This window comes from Empidonax traillii, unplaced genomic scaffold (assembly GCF_003031625.1).
Source record: "Empidonax traillii isolate 1590-97213 ecotype Southwest subspecies unplaced genomic scaffold, ASM303162v1 scaffold270:size1067046, whole genome shotgun sequence".
NCBI classification, from domain to species: Eukaryota; Metazoa; Chordata; class Aves; order Passeriformes; family Tyrannidae; genus Empidonax; species Empidonax traillii.
Window position 1 is genome coordinate 91211 of NW_020955463.1, and position 18111 is coordinate 109321.

At 44.8% G+C, this 18111-nt stretch overlaps 1 long non-coding RNA gene across 1 annotated transcript in view; it reads right to left on the reverse strand.

Moving 5' to 3' along the window:
* Positions 1-13887, reverse strand: part of LOC114060304 — a 19460-nt gene extending 5573 nt beyond the window's left edge. Inside the window, exons 1-2 of the long non-coding RNA XR_003571866.1 lie at positions 13279-13887; positions 5463-5469 (exon numbers count right to left, since the gene is read on the reverse strand). This is a non-coding gene — a long non-coding RNA (uncharacterized LOC114060304). The remainder of the gene's footprint in view (positions 1-5462; positions 5470-13278) is intronic.
* Positions 13888-18111: the final 4224 nt, after the last annotated feature.

The following is an 18111-nucleotide window of genomic DNA, read 5'->3' on the forward strand; positions in this document are numbered from 1 at the left end:
CCCTCCAGATGACACCGGCTTGGACCTTCCTCCTACATCACTACTGTATCAGTGCATCTGGAGTGAAGCCATGATGAGAAGTCATAAGATTTTGTTCACAGGCCATTTTTTCAGAGCTTTCCTTCTACAGTCCTTTCCTTTTCTTCCCACCTTCTGATGGGTCTCTGTGTGCTAGAAAAGCCTCAGACTGGCAATGTCCAGGGCTACGCTGTCCAGTCACAGAGCTGGCAGATGTTTCTGGTGGTGGCAGTCCAGCCTCCTTTCTCTCCCCGTGCTCTTGGGGCACCTTTTCACCATCTGCTCCCTGAAGGTTTGCACAAATACCTCTGGTGCTAATAAGAAACATCAGAGTTGCTCCAGCAGAAATGATAATTATTCCCTGCAGTTGGGTGATGATTTTGGTATCTTCCCCGTGGGAAATATGTCACTGGTTACTGAAGAGCAAACCTAACAAGCAGCAGAAATAATATCATCTGAGCCAATGTCCTCAGCTACTAACGAGGGAGAAATGTTAGATTTCCCCCTGTATAAAGGAGGGGCTGTATAAAGCCTACACACAGTCACGAATCTTTCAGGGACAGTTTCAGAAGAGCATTTACCTGGGTAGCTGTCTGTTTGGCTGCTGTGGGGCTTGTCTGCTCAGCACCCACCCAGGGGCACACACAGGCTTACTCCAAAGGAGATGCAGTGTTGCTGCATCTCACCCACAGTGCAAGACAGCAACACTGGGGTGAGTGTGTCCTTGGGCACCTCCACTGGGGACCGGTGGTCAAAGGTAACATTCCCACAAACATAATGCCAGACTTCTTTGAATGTGGGCAAGGGGCATCCCTGAGGATTAGTCTGTCCAGCACAGCATGAGTTGAAAACCATTATGTCTCTATTTAACAAAAAGAAGGAATTGCTAGACTCAAACTTGCCAAGGTTGCCACTCTTACAGGAACAGAAATGTTAGTTCCATACCAGTTTGGTGCTTAGAGGTGAAAAATGTGTTATTGTCTTGGATGACAACATCAAAAAGCGCAAAGCAAAACAAACAGGCAAAAATAAACATGACAGAATGTAAAGAAATATGCTGGGCTGCTTCCTTCATGTATTTATATACCTGCCCTATATATATTTTGAAACTTTCAGTGTGCACATGCTAGCAGCTCATTTGTGGGGAAGCCAAGCCACCATTCCTGGCCAGGTGTGAGCTGCAATTTCCCAGGGCCATGTGGTGCCCAGATGCACAGTGAAGCCTCTTGCTGCCCTGTGCAAACACAGGGTGGGCTAGGATGTGTTAGGATGCCTCCTGCCAGCTCTGCTCTCCATCACAGAGTGGTGACAGTCAGCACCAAGCATCCCTGTCACCAAAAGGGCTCTGCTTACAGAGACTTGTGCCTTTGAGCAGGAGTGAAGCCACAGGTCTGGGTCCCTCTCTGGTTGAAATCTGGCTTCACTCCCAGTCAAGAGCCCCAGGGACCGAGTGACCACATGGACCTGCAGGAATAAAAGGAAGGGGCACGTCAGCCCAGCTGGCTTCCCTCCATGTACCACTCAAGAGGCAGGTGATGTCCTCTGCTCTGATGATGTCCTCTGCTCTGATTGACAATGCAGGCACCTGCAAAACATCAGGTTGCCATAGCCAAGCATGGTCTTCGTGCTGTTAAAGATGGAATTGCTTCAGGATGCTTTGGTTAACAAAGGAAAACTAGCAGAAGGAGGCTTTTCCCATCAGGGAGGGAGCGTGGGAGGAAGCATGGTGGGTGACTCACACAATGCCAGCCCAACAATTGCAGGAACTTGCTGGAGGAAATGACTAAAATAGCCACGTGGGGCAGCCCTGGAGAGCAGGCTTCAGATAAATAACCAGAACATGAAAGCTGAACTGCACAAGGTGAGGAAGAGCAAGCAGGGAGGGGGTGAGGGGAGGTCTCAGAAGAGGATGATGGAGGGAATTGCTGCCATCCTCAATGGCAAAGGACTCTCCATGGCAACGACTGGAAGGTCAGCAGCAGTGCTGAGGGGTGCAAAAGGACCTAGACCTTTCCCAGGGTCTCTAGTACAGACACTGCAGCTCATCTTTGGTTCCTCTTGACCTGGGACTAGGCAACTGGTCATTGGATGTGCCAAAAAATAAAGCCAAGCAAAGGTTTTTTACTCCCTCTTTGCCTTTTGGAAGAACATGGCCAGAGGCAGTTATATCAGCATGAGTACACCAGGAGGAAAGTATTTTCAGTGTAACTGTCTGAGAAAAAGGTACAGCCCCCATCCTTTCCCTGGCCAAGAAGGCAGAGCTGCTGCCCAGGAGCTGTGAGTCTGGAGAGCCCAGCTCCATCATCTGCTGCATGCCTTGGCCTCGGACTCAGGAGCACGAGCACCTTCGTGCAAAGTTCATAAGCTTTTGCAGAGTTTATGTTAAAATGGGAGCTCTAATAATCAATCTCCCTGCAAAACAAGTAAACAGAGGGATGTCACCGCGCCAGCCTTTGTTTTCAAAGAGAGTTCTCCCCGTTGGCTATTGCTGAAATGAATTTATTTCTTCATCATAGATATTCCCTATACAGAATATATAGTTTAATAGCTTTGATCTCCCCACATGCAGTACTTGAAGCTGATTCCAAGTTTTATACAGTTAAACACTACCACATGCTTGAAGAACTCAGTACAGCCTTTTCTATAAACTAGCGTAAATCAGAGTAGGAATTTGAACTGCTTCTTGCCAAAATAGAGGGTGTGCCTCTTGCCCACGCTAAATTCCTTCCTTCATCTCTGCTCTGCTCACAGTTAACCTGCAGTGCAGCAGCCTGGGTTTAGGCGATGCCCACTGTGTCCCATGCAGGAACACTGCAGCCTTCCAGTGACTCAGAGAAATGCAGACCAAAAATTAATAGTCCAAATCACCAAGACAAGAAAGTCTTTCCAGTCCTGGTTACATTTGTTTGTCAAAACACATGAAATCTTGGGGAAAAAAGTACAAAAGGGAGAAAAAATCATCTGTAGCACCTAGAGGACAGCCAGTCTCGAGAAACACGTCCAGCCCTTCTCCATTTCACTATCCACAAAGCCATTTCAAGTACAGAAATATCATTCATTAACATGACAGCCCAGTTTAGTCCCAGAGCATCAAACATCCCTGCATGGAACTGCACCCTTCAGCATCTTCAGGAGAGGATGAAGCAAGGGCTGGTGTGGGCAGCAGGGGCTCATTCCTGCTGAAGGCAGTCAATCTTCTAAAAATCAGATTGAAGCAAAGCCCAGTTTGGCCTTTGGTTACTTGAAGATTTTTTTCCTGAAGGACACATGCAAGGGCTAAAATAAATAGCATATTTCCAGGAGGGCAAGGAGGGAACAGTTAAAAATCGCACTGGAGGGGAAACTCCTGGGCAGCCTGAGGGTAACAGAAAGACAAGTAAACATGTGGGCAGCGAGGAGCCTAGCCTGTGGCTTTATTTGGGATGAGAACTTTTTCCAAAATGGGTGATGCTTCCCATGATGCACAGCCGCCACAGACAGTGCACACTCTGAAGTGCAAAGCTGTATGTTTTACCTTCATCCAGACATCCCCATGGCTAGCACCAGGACCAGGGCATTTCTCCAGACCTGTCCCAGTTTGGGGCTGGATATCACCACTTTGATCCACAGAGAACTGTGATTCTTGCTGTCCTCTCCTGTGCAGAGGCCTGGAGCACTGGAGGAGCTTGTTCTTATCCTGGACTGATGACAAGGAAAACAAGAGCCTGAAGAGGGGAGGAGGATGTGGATTGATTTGGTTTCAGTCAGTGCTCCTTGCACACACTGAAGGCTCTTAGGACCAGTCTGAAATATCCACTTGATTAGAAAATACAGAAACAATTAAGCACTTACTGCTGTTTACTTTTGCAATAGGAACAATTGATCCTTCTTCCTTCTGACTTCCCCCTCTAACCCTAATTCCTCGCTCCGCACACAGCCAAGCACAGTTCAGACAGGGGAAACAGTAAGAGAGATTAAGATTCTGGACTTCAGTAAGAAACATAAATCAGCTTTGAAATAGTCACATTTTTTGGACTAACTAAAGGAAGTCATCTGTACAAAACAGGCTATGGCCACTTTTTTGTTCTAACTAGAAATATGCCAGCTTCCTGGCTGTTAGAAAATACATTTTTTGTTGGTTTTGTTCATGACAGTGGGATCAAGTAGCTGGCAACATTTGAAGAGGAACTTAGATCAGGGGAAAGAAAGAGGCAATATAAAGGCACTGCTGTGGCACTGGCTGATGGCATGGCCAGACACAGACAGAACTCTTTGGTGATGCACAAGAAAGAAGCTGAGTGCAGGATATAGCCCAGGGTCTCAGGCTGTGAATGGAGCACATTGGAAGGAGCAAAAAGGAACCATGACACCCCATAATGCCTCTGTTCCTTAGAGGTATTTATTTTCATGTCTTTACTCTGTATTTTGCCACACTGGGGGTGACACATTTCCCAAGACTGTGTTACTGGAGGGTTTCCTGGAACTGCTGACCTCCAACCCATTCCTCGTTAGCTGCAGGTGCCAGCGTGTACTGGGGCATCAGTTCATTACCACATCAGCAGAACCTGTCCCTGTCCCAAGGTGTGGCTGGGGGTCCCTGTGGCCTCCAGAATGGAACCTCTGTGCTCAGGGGCTGCACAACTGTTGGCCACGGTTAGTCCAGTGTCTCGCCTCATTTGCCAGCAGTTACTTCACTTCTTAAAATGGTTAAGAAAAGTAAACTATATGTTCTGCTTGAATATATATTAAACAGATGCAGCTTTCCCCCTTTGGTTTGCTGCTTCTTAGCCCAAATCATGTCGTTGCTATAGTTTATGCTACAGCCCTCAAAAACAGTTGCATTGGCACAGCTGTGGGCAGTGGGAATGACCACGATCTCTGCTGGAACAAAAAAGTTCAGCACCAAAGTTCCACCTCGTGTAAGACAAAGACCAAGAGAGAGCCCAGAAAAGCCTTTGGGATAATAACTTCGCGTGGGAGAGGCAACAATGTGTTTTCTTTTTCCACTTCTGCAAAATGAAGTTATAATGTAAATGCTTCAGGACTATAGCAATGGGAGGGGAAGCGCATTGGAGTATAAAACATATGAAATGTCTCATGGCAAAGAATTGTTGAGAAATGCCCAGGAATAACAGAACTTCGGCTTCACATCTGTTCTTAAATATGTAAACCAGGTAAAACTCCACTGGACAGTTTCCACTGTCAAATCTGGACATGCTGGACTTTACATTAAAACTATTTTTTCTCTGAAAGCAGTTACTGAAAACTTCAAAGCAAAATGTCATGTCCTTCACTTTGGTGTCCCATCTTTTGCTGTTTAGTGTCCCATATGACACCGATCTACAGTTCTAACAGCTTTCTCCTCTAAAGAGGAGAGTGTCCTGAAAACACAGTGGCTATACAGCTCAGTGGCTCTGAAGACAGGAAAATGGCATCTTTTTTTTTTAAGTCTGCAATACAGCCACCTTCCCACTGGCCATGTCAACATGGTTGTCCCTGACTGAGACTAACGCTCTGTAAACAAAACCCAAGGAGCTGGGGAAACCGCCTTTCTGCTGCCAGCACTGACATCACCTGCAGTGTGTTACCTCAGCCCAAATACCACCACACTGACAGCACTGCTGGGTGCCTCTGTTCACCTGGAGCAGCATGTGCTGGTCTCCAGGCAGCTCTCTGGTAGCAGGAACCACACAGGCACACTGCCTGCCCACAGCATCCTTCACAAACTGTTCTAACACATGCACACTCTTTGATTTCACAACTGTTTGCAGGCGGCTATAATTTTTTTTGCATTCCTGAGGGATGATTATTTCCCACTGGATTTCGGGAGAATGGTGTATGGTTATGGGTGTATGGATCATGGTTTGTGCTGTATCATTAGATAAACAAAGGGATTGCACAGGTAGAAGATCTGGCAGGGCAGAACTGGGAGAATGCAAGTTACCAGGGGGCAGTTTGGCTCTAGTGGCATTCAGAGGGTAACACAGGTCTGAAGAGAGAGAGCATCACAGAGAAGACACAGCCTGGTTCCTGGTGCAGCCAGATAAGGTGTCCAGTCTGACCTTCCCTAGCCTCCCAAAGCAAATGACAAATCTGTCACATCTCCTTGGAGAAATACAGATAAATATACTGATATATGGGTCTATGGATCCACACATATATTCTGCTTGTCCAGGCATCTTCCACTGCAATTCTTATTTCTCCTCTATGACAGTAAGGATGTTCAGGGACAAACGCTTCCCAGAACAGGACTGCAAGAAGCAGCACGTACCACCATGTCTCTACCCTTCCATCTCCAATATCCACCATGGAAAAGGACAGCAGTCATGCAACTGTCACTGCTCATCAGCATCCTGGCACTGCAGAGAGCCAAAGAGCACCAGAATTTACTCTAATCATCTCTATCCAGTGAGTGTGGTTGCAGAAAGTCAGATGTGATCAACCTCAGAGCACAAGTGATTGCTGCAGTGCTTCTCCTTTATCATGTCAGGGGCAAAACAGAGGCTGTGTGTGGATCCAGTCCATTCCTCTGGAAGCAGTGCCACAGAGCAGCCTGGCTTATCATGGTTGAGCTTCAGTAGCAGGCCCTTGCATAGTTAGTTTGGTTTCTGCCCCATCAGTGACCTACCAACAGTGTCTTGTGCCCCACTGGATAGGTGTATAGCAGGGTGGGCCTTGGCAGTGGGATTAACCCACTGGGTTCTGTAGAAATCATTCATTGGTCATAGGCAGATTAATAGAGAATGACACTAGGTAATTCATTTTCTGTTACAAACCAAAAGAGAAAGTACTTCATGGGATGCGTCTCATTTTCTAACCAAGCCTATAAGTAGGACTTACCCTCTCTCCAAGTTAAAACTACATGATACAGAACATGAAATTTAATTGCAATCTTTTCAGAAGAATCCTAAACTGGCAGGGGCATGGACTTGGAATCAGAGACCCTCACTTATGTCTGTTTAGGGGTTCAATGTGCCCATCGTGTTGACTGTGTACTTGGCTTTAGACATCTGGTTTATGCCAAATGCAACTTACTCTGGGTTTGCAAACATCATCTTGGTGTGCAAGAACAAGCTGGAGATGAAGCCTGGCTCTCCACGCTCACTATCAACAGGTCTCTCAAGGTGGGAGTGTAAGTTGCTAAATTTTTTGTCCTTTTTTTTTTGTCCTGCAGCATGGGTAATGTTTTCTTGGATAGAAGATTTTTTCAGCTAGCAATGTCCAAAATCCAACTGGCACACCACGGCTGAAGTTACAGAAGGATCCCGTCTGACTGAAAGGGCTGAGAAGGAAAAAAGTGTCAGTGTGGGGCAAAGAAGCAGGTTTTGGCATCCAGACCAGACAGGAAGATGGGAAGCAGGCTGGGCTGCGGCAGGTTGCTGGGGTGATGTGGGCACAGACAGAAAGAAATGGAAAGGGGGGTTCATCCTTTCCACTGTCCAGCTGAGGGGCTCTGCAGAGGGACAGGGAAAGGCCAGGCCAGTATTTCTGAAAAGGTTGCAGTAGTGTATTAATGCAGAGAGTGTTCTTCTGCTTGAGGAGGCAAATATAAAAGACAGACGAGCACTTTGGAAAAAACCCTGTCATTTCAGGGTATGCCTGCTCTGTGGAAGCGTAAGGACTGGCACGCTTGACAGCAACCACCAGGAACACTTCCCTGAGCCTGTCCAAGGCTTGTCAAGAGCACAACCAACTCATGCTGGGCTCACAGGGGTGGGGCAGCTGGGCTCCCATGTCATGGCTTGCTATCCCAAGCATGGGACAGCCAAGGTGAGGATCCCCAACCCCAGTGGGGACCAGTGCAGTTCTGCAGCCCCTGTCACCTCTGACAGATGTACAGCTAAAAGCTGCTCTCGCCTGCCATTAGCACATTTTATCATCATTAATCTTTCAGGAAAATTCTGCAGTATTCTAAAGCACACCCTGGGTAGCAAGTTAAATTTGTATGTTTAAACAGAGTCTGTTCACCTTTTCACTGTGAAGATGCGGCAACGATACCCCTTGCTGGGGATTTGATGATGTCAGTGCTGGGGATGGGATGAGGTTAATGGAAAACCTTCACCAGAGCTCACTTCCTCTGCAAAGTGAAGCTGAAATTTTCAAGCATGCACAAGGACTTAAGCATGCAACTCGTGTGCCCCTCAGAGCAGGAAATGTGAGTCCACAGACATCCTGCACTGCCTATGGACCTCTGTAGGCACTGAGGGAGGAGGAGGATTTAGAAATAAGGTGCTGGAGGTGAGTGGGAGGAAAAGGGAGGAAAGGAAGGTAGATATAAAGGTTATAATTACATGAAAACATGCTGTTGAGGTAATTTTATTCTGGAGAATGCTGTAGAACTGAATAGGGGAAAAAACCCAACAGGCTGTGAGCACTGCAGAGAATCATCAGAAAATTGCATCCTTGCTCTAAAATGCTATGGACTACCCTGAGATCAGGGGGAAATCTGGAGCAAGAGAGAATTGCCTTCAGTGGAAGTGGTCATGTTAGGGAACATTTAAACAAATTGGACATATGCAGGCCCATGGGACCTCATGGGATGCACCCAGGAGTCCTAAAGGGCTGGCCAATGTCATTGTGAGGCCACTCTCCAATCTTGGCAATCAGAAGAGATTCCTGAGGACTGGAAGAAAGAAAATATTTCTCCTCCTTCAGGAAAGGCAATAATAAGATCTGTGTAGCTTCGGCAAAGAAGACCATTGGTGTAATGAGCTGCATGAGACAAAGTTTGCCAGCAGGTCAGAGGAGGTGGTCTTTACCCTCTCCTCAGCAGTGGACCTGGAGCTCTGTATCCAGTTCTGAGTTCCTGGGCAACCTGCTCTATCTGGCCTACTCTGAGCAGGAGATTGGACCAGATAATCTCCAGAGGCCCCACCAGTCTTACACAGCCTTATCAGTCTGTGATTCCAATGTTACCATCTTCAATTTGCTACGATTTTGTCTTTTCACTCAATGATTGATAGAAAGGCTTTTTTAGTGAATGATAGTTTTTAGCTAGTAAGAAGCATCTGATCAGACTTTATCAGTTCTCAGCCCGAAAAGAAAAGTGTACAGGGATTTTCATATGGATTAAACAATGCAGCTACTACATGTACCCAACAGGTCTTGAAAGAATAACCCTGGACTAATGAGAAATTGTCGGAAAATGTCACAGACCAAATGGTATCATTACTCTGGCTAATGCTTACAAGAGTGTGAACAAACCTTCTGGGAAGACTCTCTTTCAAATTCAGTTTTAGAGAAATCTGAAGAGATTGGGAAAGGTTTCCCAGCTCGCCTGGGACGTCAGCAAAGCCCTTTCTAATCAATAGCCTCATGCTCCAGCCTCAGGGGAGAAGGCCAGGCAGGTTGGTTTGGAGCTTGCAAGGAGTGCTGTGGGGCCTTTGACGTGTGCTCCTGCAGAAGCAGCTATTCCATGTTAAAAATATGTATTTTTAGCACAGCAGCTTGCAGCCTCATGCTGAGAGAAAGAAGCTGAGCCAAGGGAGGGAGGGCTGATGCTGCAAGGTCTGTGGCAGGCAGAACAGATGCATAATTTCATGCTGAAAAAAATCACCTCCTTATACAAGCTGCCTCCATTACCCCTCCCACCACCATTGGTGGCATTTGTCTTTCTGGAAAGTGAGGCCTACCACATAGAAAAAGTAATTTATCTTCTCCTTTTAGGAGATGTTTTTGCTGGCAGAGCCACACACCTTTTTTGCCTTTCAAAGTTTTCCAAGCACTTGTGGTGAAACGTTTCTAAACACCCTCCAGTAGAGCCCATCAGCGCAGTCACTGCTTGGCTGGAGCTCATGCTCAGCGGGGAGATGTGCTCAGCTTCCTCAGCCACTTGCAGCTCTGCTGGTACGCTGCCTGTACCCTGCCAGCAGGACGCCCTGTACGCCCTGGTGCCACGTGTAACTCCACGGAGCAGCGATGAGGAGGCTCGGCTGTGGTTCAGCTAAGCAGTAAATGTTTTTTGACAAGAAACAGCAGTGTGAAGTTTAGTCTTCTGTGCTGTGCTGAAGTCGTTCCAAAATTATGATCTGCAGCACCTCCCCACCCACTGAGTTGCTACTCCTGGGACCAGACCACCCAAATTCTCCCTCAGTGCACTGCAGGCTACTGCAAGGCCAAGTCCACGTTGTCCCTATACACTATGAGATGGAGAGCTTTCCAACACTCTATTTGCCATCATCACGGACTGGTTATGTTCAAACTCCATGTAGATAAAAGATTTTTTCTATTAATGCTGGGGATAAACTCAAAATCAAGAGAGGAGAGAGTGTTTTGCTGCCTTCTGACTGTCAGGATCTGCCCTTCTCCCACTTGCTGAATGTGCAGAAGAGAGGCAACATTTGTCCGGGATGGGAACTCAACATCAAAAAGGTGGAAGTGGTGAAGCCATCCAGCACTGAATAAACTGGCAGGTAAGGGAGAAGTAGATAGAGAGCAGGAATTATTTTTCTCAATAAAGAGCTTACCCAGGGTTTTTCACAGCACAAGGGAGAGAGGAGAGTAAGGTCCAGAGGCAAGTGTGAACAGGACAGAAGGGGGGATGGCGCACAGCCCAGACCCCGATTTGTGCAATTTTATTATGGTGAAAGGACGTGAAGCAAAAGCCAGAGAGGTCACAGGGCAGTGCTTGCCCTGAGCTACTGCTGGGCACTGGAGTTCCAGGGGGGCACACTCTGCAGAGCGCTCAGACCAGGATGCTCTGTGCCTGACTGCAGAGGAATAAAAAAGGATAAAAGGCCTGTGTTTATCCAGTGTGAGGGTAATTACTCACAAATATTAAGCTTCACATTTACACACCACAATCTCACAAACTGCCCCAAATCTCACATATCAAAAAAGGACCTCTCTGAAAGGCAGAGGGGACTTCTCTTGTGGGCTCTCCCATGATGCATTCAAGAAGCAATCACTTTGAAGGATGAAAAGTTTTCCTGTTTTGAACTGAAGTGGATAGTGAGAAAATTAACTCACTGCAACCTGTTCCGGAATCCAGGTGCTTGTAGCAAGCTGGTTCTCAGCCCATCAGCCATGCCTGCTCTCAGCCATACAGCTCTCAGGCTTGGTGCAGTACAGAGCAACTGACAGCAACCACCCGCCTGCCTTTGCTCACTCGTTGTGAAATACAAGTGAATTTCTTCAAGCTGTGTAAATGCCTTAAAAGGGAGAAAACAGAATTATCACACTTTTTACGCTGTCCTTGTAGGAAGGGACTTCTCTTTCCAGTGTTATACCCAGGGAAAACATGCTGTGTATTGTATCCCCAATAATGCTGAGCAGCACAGAAACACTCATGGACTTTGCAGAGGAGATAGGCAAAGGAGGGAATCGGGCCCTTTCCATGTTAACAGATTTATTAACTTCTCTGGGCTGGAATTTCCATTTCCAGGTAGAAATGGAGCACTTTGCCCAGGGTTTCAGAATTGGAGCAAAACCCAGGAGTATGACAGTAATCAGGATCTCCTCTCTCTCTTTTTGGAAAGCTGGGGTGATTTGCCCTGCCAACACAAAGCAGAACAACCAGCTCTCCCATCCCCGGGGACTTCAGATAATCTGGGGAATGCAGCTTCCCAGGGGATGCCCCGGGGAAGAGCAGTGGGGGAGGATGCCGAGAAGGTCAGTGTAAAACACAGCACATACTCTAAATCTTCCTGATAGAGCACAAGCTTTAAAACCCACTCCAATCAGAGCTGCAGCTTGTTCAAGCATTGAAGCAGAATTATTACCACCTCCAAAGACATGTTGGATGAGGACAGAGCTTTCCATGCTACCTCTTCTACAGCCAGAAAAGCGAAAGCTGCAAGGTCGGTGCTATTGCACAAAAGGGGCCCTCTTACGCAGGGGGATTTCCCTTTGAGGAGTGCAGCTGGCCGAGCCCAACCTGCAAGAAGTTCTCTGCGTCACGGGATGCTGTGTGGGCATGAGGCATGGTGCAGCCACGGTGGGGGCGGTTGCCTTAGGAATAAAGCCCACGTCAGTCTTTTGCTGACTAAAACATAAAGGGAACATAAGTTACTAGTAACTGGTCTGATATTTACTGCTGACAGGCTTCAAGAGCTCAAAAAAAGCAGAAGAAAACCAAGTTTGTAGCTTCCTGTGTTCATTAAGCAGACGGAGGAGCAGGGGAATGTGGGCTGTGTGCGGGACACTTTCATGACCCCTCTTGCAGGAGCGATCACCGCACGGCCGTGCTGTGCAGGCGCGTCCGCCCGCACCAGAGGGCAATGCGGGAGCAGGGACACGGGGAGAGCAGGGACACAGGGAGAGCGGGGACACAGGGAGAGCAGGGACAGGGGGAGAGCAGGGACACGGGGAGAGCAGGGACACGGGGAGAGCAGGGACAGGGGGAGAGCAGCTCCCGCGGCGGCAGCCGCAGCTGAAAGGGTGCCAAACTCAGCTAAAGGGTGTGTTGAAACTCAGCTAAAGAGTGTGCAAACCTCAACTGAAAGAGTGTGCAAAGCCAGAAGTCGCTCATGAAGGTGCAGCACAAGTTTCTTTCTGTATAGAAGCACAGGGAAATCTCATGTCTCCAATATTCTCTCGTCTTAGCCTCTATTGTTGACAGTTTACTCGAGGATGAAGTGGTATAGCCATAGGCACACTCTGGTAGCACGAGAATTGCGTGGGGTTAGACTATAGGAGAATTTAATCCAAATATTTTTACTTTTACCGATCATGGGAAAATTCCCCTACTCTACTTCCATTGTTTAATTATGGCAAAAAAATCTTTCCTGTAGATGTGCATAAAATACCTTAGAACTTTGAAAGAGGAACAAGAAAACTTTCACGAGCAACAGAGAAATCCAGTTTTGAACGTCGTGGGTATTTTGAACATCTTCTCAGCTGCACCCTTACTGCCAGTGAAGCAAATCAAGGGGGGCCCCATTTCTCTTAATTTTTATAGTAATCAGACCAAGTCTAACTTTTAAAAAGTAGCCTCATTTAAATTAGTGCATTAAATAGATGCGTATTAAAATAGTCTAATATAACAGCAATTATTACACTGTCCAAATCTAAATACAATCTTTAAGCTTGACAGTCTGTGGTAAAGGCTTAGCAAAAGAGGTTTTTTCATCCTATTATGCTGCTTCTTATGCTGGTGTTAGAGATATTTAAATGGAAAGATTAGAATGTAGCCCATGATTTATACCCCTTTTTTTCCCATTGATTTCATCAACAAACAGTAGTGGCAGTGTTAAACAAGGTTATAATAACTTGTTTAATTAAAAATATCACCATTATTTTAGCATTTGAAATAGTCATCTATGCTTTTATCACAGCAACAACTGAGCTATTTGTTGGATCAGTTGGATCAAGTTTCCAGACGACTTCCCATTCTTTCAAATATACACTGGCTCATTTACAGACACAAAGACAGGACTGGAATGGACAACTGGCTCACCAGACCCACCGGCCATTCATCACAGCGTGATGCTTCAGCAGAAGATATGCTCCGTTTCCTCTTCCCAGCCTAAGCTGCCCTGTAATGAATTTTTTCAGTGAATTTTCAAAGATGCCGAAAAGATTTGAGATTCAACACTGGAGCCCTTTGAAAATTCAAGTTAGTTTCCATACAGATGCTCCTCTCTGTCAGATCATGGTGCTCTGCTCTGTGTTGGCATGCATTTCACGTATGACTGCAGTAGCAGAAATCAAAATGCCCTCCCATAATTATTCTTTATGCCTTCCTTCATAATCAAGAACAATCAAGATCCTCAGCTACAGACTACTGTTGAAAGCTATTAAGCTACAGATACTTAAACAAACACTATCTAGGGCTTTAACCCTACTAGAAATCTCACCTTTGGGCAGGTAGACTGAATTTCCCTGGTTTTGGTGTTTTGGTGTTTGTTTGCTTGTTTTGTTTTTTTAATTAAGCCTCACCAGCAATAAAAAATATATGCAATAAAATTCTCATGATGAGACTGAAATAAAAATATCAGTTACCACCCACTTCCCTACTGAATTGTGTTGCAACTTAAAATCTTCACACATAGAGTTATTTCAAGCTTATTAACACCTGATTCAGTATCTTTCTTGTATGAGAAAGATTTTCATAAGATAATCTACAGAACTCTAGAGAAGGTAATTGCTGTAAATGTTTAGGACTGATAGAGGGAGGAGAACAGTCCCATAAAAGGCCACACTATGCTAATAAACATGCCAAGTAAAAGGTATGATCATTAGACAACATCATGTCCAGCCTTCATGATTTATTTCCTTCTTTCCAGAAGAAAAAAAAGGGTACATGATCTGATCTTAGAACACTGCTTCCAACTTCTTCAAAAATCTATTCATCTTCTCAAGATTCATCTCTGAGAAAGAGAGAATACATTTCCTTGATGTGTGTGGTGTGGAACCTAAAAAAGTATGGGTTTGTCTGTAATGTTTGTCATAACATATATTCAAGCAATGCTGTAAGGTATTGCACATTGATCCCACTGATATGAGAAGAAGCTGACAGTCAGTTTAAAGGAGATTCATCACTTAGGAAAGAGCTTTTCTCCCCAGAATAGGAAGGTACCTCAGCTTCTCCTAGCTATAGAGCAGTATTAGCAGTAATGCTGCTGTTTATGTAGATGATGGCAAAGGAGGATCAGAGGGACAAACCTTGAAGCAAGAATCTGAAGTGCTGGCATGGGCATGGGCAGAAAGGCATGTCTGGCCCAAAGAGTGAGTGATACCATCCAAATGTACCAATCAAAAGCAGATCCAGGGCTCTCCCCCTTGGAGCACTCACACAGGGAAAGAGATAAAAGCTTGGTTCTTCATCTTCAATAACCAGAGGCTTTCCTGGAAGGAAGAGACATCAGGGGAGAGTTTGTTGAGTCCCACAAGAAGATATGTCATCTTCATGCATGATGTGCAAGGGGGTGTACAGCAAAATGTTGTAATATGTTACAAAAAATTATGTCCCCAAAGCCTGTTTTGGCCGAACAGGCAAAACCCACACTGATGGGTGAAAAAATTTCTGAAGCAAATAATTAAAAGGCACAAGGCTGCAAAAAAAGTCCTGAGCTAACTGAGTTATCTGCCAATTTCCCCTGATTTTAAAGTACATTAAATATATACATGTACATCAGCTACTGTCAGGAACTCATACTGGAACAGCATGACTGAGTATTTCTAAGGGCCTTCTCCTTGGCACAGACACAGACTTTAATTGCAGAGCTTGGATAAAGAGTAAACGAGCTGTTTAATGTGAAAAATTAAACCTCCTCATATATAGACAGTGTTCAGCTCTGCCAGTTAGACAGCAAGTCTTTGACAGAAAACTGTTCATAGCCTACTTCCATCAGGGGAACAATTTAAGTTATATCAGAATAGGTTTTTTCCTGTCATGCTTCCCATTCCCAGACATCTTTGTAAAGTCTGCAAACAGAGATGCCAACATACCCTATTCTGACCTACATAGCAAACAATTGGACTTGTGTTCCTGCTGTGTTATCACCAAAATGAATCATTATCATGTCTTCTCAAAGGCCTGGCAAGATGGAGACTTTTCTGCTGGGAAGTGTCAGCTGAATCCTGCACCTACTGCTCTCATGACACCAACTGCATATTTTGTGTTTATCGCAGAAAAGAAAAACACCCAGCAGAAAAAGGCTCAGCTTTGAATTTTGCTCTTTGCCAGGACAAACATGGGAACCAGTGAAGCACAGCTCTGAAAGCTCAAGCTTATTAAGCTCCAGGGACAACAGCAACAAAAAAATTTCATCAATCTTTTTTGAAAAACAGAATAAAGATGCTAGATAAAAATGCGCATACACACTCCCCCACACATACATAAATTGCACAAACCTAAGGAACAGAAACAGCCATAGCATCATTGTTCTCTTTTCTGTATTTGAGAAGAATTTTAGGGGTAGGTCTGGCAGTTACTGGAGTCAGGAGGAAAAAACTTGCTAGGAATGGGTCATGGAGATGACAAACTGTTCTTTGCCTTCTCAGGTTCAGAAATCCCTAGGTTGGCTTGGCAATTAAAGGTCCCCACTGACTCAGAAAGATTAACTCCAGGGGAAGTCACCCTACCAGGAGCGAGCAGCTGGCAGTGGTTAATATTTATGGTCTTCTGCGGCAATGGTGGGTGGGGTCTGAAAAAAATGTAGGAGATTTGGACTAGGTGTCTTTGAATCAAGCCTGCATTAACCTATGTGATCTGAAGCTTCTCTCTTACCAGCATTTGGAGCATAAAATCCTATCACTTATGCCTAACTGCCACACACTTGTAACCCTATACATGTGGGATAAAATTAAATCAAGACAAATGGAGACACCCATATTCCCCCTTTATAAGCATAAAAGGCACATTTTTTTGCCAGGGCAGGGTTCAGGAACTTTAGATATCTAGCTAGAAAAAATTTCTTCTCTCCCCATTAAGAGATATCTCTTAGAGTTTGTCAGACATCCAAAATGTTATTTCTGCTCTCTTCATTAGAAACCATGTCTTGTAAGTGACAGAGATGTACTCTTCACAGACCACCATTTACTTAAACAAATTATTAATCATAAGGTGATGATGGAAGGCAAGAACTGCTCCATCTCCAACATGACCCGACAGCATTTGGTTCGACCTTTGTTTTGCTCGGAAAATCCCCAAAGTTACAAATGTCTATTGGGTGGGTTGAAGCTGGCTGACAGTGAGGTTGGCTTTCTCAGGGTTTTGTGTCCTTGCTTCTTTGGTGAGCTCTGTAGGCATAGTTCCCTGGACACTGGGGCATTCAGAGATCAACAGTTCAAAACCACCTCTCTGTGAAATGCATCCTCATTTCAATATACAACAGATCGCTGCCCTCATCTGAGGAAAGAGAGCACCAGACATGTTATTCTTTACCTCATCAAGGACTTCAACAGCACAATGGAACAGCAACTTACCAAACAAATACAGAGGACAGCTTTTATTTATTATTTATCTCATAGAAGACATATAAAATTAATTACTGCAAAATATTTCAAGGATTGAAAATATTGTCTACAGTAAAAAAGGGGAACTAAAATCATAACAGCCTAAGTGGTAGAAGTGTGAAAGTCTGTTGCTAAATGCAAGTGTTTGCATTTTTAGGATAACTGAAAATTATAATATTCCAGATTCCTAAGCCAACTGCAATGCAAACCCGCTTAAACATGAGTTTTAGAGCAGAACTGTAATCACTAAGATCTTTACTGTCTCAACAAAACAGATCATGGTCGTTTCAAATGAGACCTTACTTTGAAAGCTCAGAAAACAGGTAATTACAGCAAGCCCTCTTTTGATTGGTGTCCAAAGATAATTTTCAAAAGGAAGAATTATGAATCACCTAAAGATCCACAGAACAATTCTATATATTGTATTTTTGAAGTCACAAATCTCTGAATTTCATTTCATGATGGAGTCAGTAACACCTTTTTATTTATTAAAGTGGCTAAATACTTACCCTCCCACGTACTGGATACTGTAGTTTCCATTCAGTATGCTCTCCCAAATCCCATCCTTTTATAAAAGTAGTGTACCACTGGCAGGACTACAGAAAATCAAGGCAGGAAAACTGGTTCAAGGAGACAAGGCAGTGTTCTTTGTTTATTGCCAGATTGTTATATGCATTATTTTTGCCTATATAACTATTTTTGATAATCTAAATACTACTTATCTGATTACCTGAAATACGAAGCCTTTCTATATGCTCCCAGTTCTTGCTCTTATCCTGAAAATCTCTACTAATAGCTCCTAGAGAAGGACTTAAAAAACCAAACTTAAGATGGAAATATTCAGAAAGAATTTAAATATTACTTTTCACTCAAAAAATCCAGCTTCTAACATATGTACCTTTTCTCTGCAGGAAAACAGTTTTTCCTCTGTCCAACATGCAATACAGAATTATGGGAATTGTTCCATCCCATGCACTCAGCACCACAAATGAGAGGCTATGCCTTAGTAATTTGTGGGGCTTTTACCTCCCCTGTTGGGCTGGGAGGATAATACCTAGAAGACATATTCTGGGAGTTGTTCCATGCAAAAATTCCTGTACAGGGCTGCACTGTTTACATTGACTACAAATCTGTATGCACAAGAGAGCTCAGCATGGGAACAAAAACCTATCTCTGAAGTCATTCTGTGAAACAAATTGAACCTAGTTTTCACCA